We start from the raw sequence: 812 nt of genomic DNA, 5'->3' as shown, positions 1-812 counted from the left end.
ATAACAGCCCTTCTGGACTGTTAAATCTCTCCAAGAGCACCCTGATGCTCCACTGATTTCAACTAATCAGGGTTGAAGGATGGCTACACAGCAAAGACACGAGAGGGACAGCAGGAAAACAGTTAATTGTGTAAGTAGCTGCCAGCACGGAAAGGAACCTCGTATCCTGCTGTAGGAACATGCTTATTTCTATCCTACCCTGGGCCAGGAGAGCGTGGCACATCTCAGGGACACTTTCGAACAACAGAAGTGTTATCATGTTCGTGACTGCTCTGCCAAATGACCCCTTACAAGGACGAATCCAGATAGTACAGCTGAGCAGAACTCCTCCCTCTCTTCCCGCCCACTTCCACAGATGATTTCTACCCCTGCTTGAACTAGGCAGGCTTGGCTCTGTAGATAAAAGGAAACAGGAGGGCAAGTTAGTGCAGGAGGAGGAGACTTTCATTCCGTGGAAACAGGCACCGCTCTCACTTGACCACAGTACAGATACCTCGGGGATGAGCAACCCGGAGCGCACCGGCTCCGCTACCTCACTATAACACTACCTGGATGGTAAAGGCAATCAAAGGACAAGAACAGAGCCACAGCTGGTCACATCTGGAAGAACCTCTGGCACCCTGAGAAGGTCAGCGCGGCTCTTACGAGCGCCTGCTCCACACGTGGCCCGGCCCGGAGCCGTCCCGGTTGGGACAGGTCGAGCTAGTGTCACCGGCCTGAAGGGCCGAGCGGGCAGCTCCGCACTGGGGAGCGGGAGCGAGGCCGCGACAGTCGGGCGGCCCCGCCGGGTGCCACGTCGCAGCCGGAGCCGC

The 812-nt window shown here is 56.4% G+C and overlaps 1 protein-coding gene across 1 annotated transcript in view; it reads left to right on the top strand.

Moving 5' to 3' along the window:
• Window positions 1-373: 373 nt before the first annotated feature.
• Window positions 374-812, top strand: part of LOC102381176 (NADPH--cytochrome P450 reductase) — a 65,637-nt gene continuing 65,198 nt past the window's right edge. The window contains exon 1 of the mRNA XM_006033236.3: window positions 374-628. The gene's annotated coding sequence lies outside the window, so the exon portion shown is untranslated. The remainder of the gene's footprint in view (window positions 629-812) is intronic.

The sequence above is a fragment of the Alligator sinensis genome, unplaced genomic scaffold (assembly GCF_000455745.1).
Source record: "Alligator sinensis unplaced genomic scaffold, ASM45574v1 scaffold1420_1, whole genome shotgun sequence".
NCBI lineage: Eukaryota > Metazoa > Chordata > Crocodylia > Alligatoridae > Alligator > Alligator sinensis.
The sequence above is the reverse complement of the archived record's forward strand: the minus strand, read 5'-3'. Positions and strand labels throughout refer to the sequence as shown.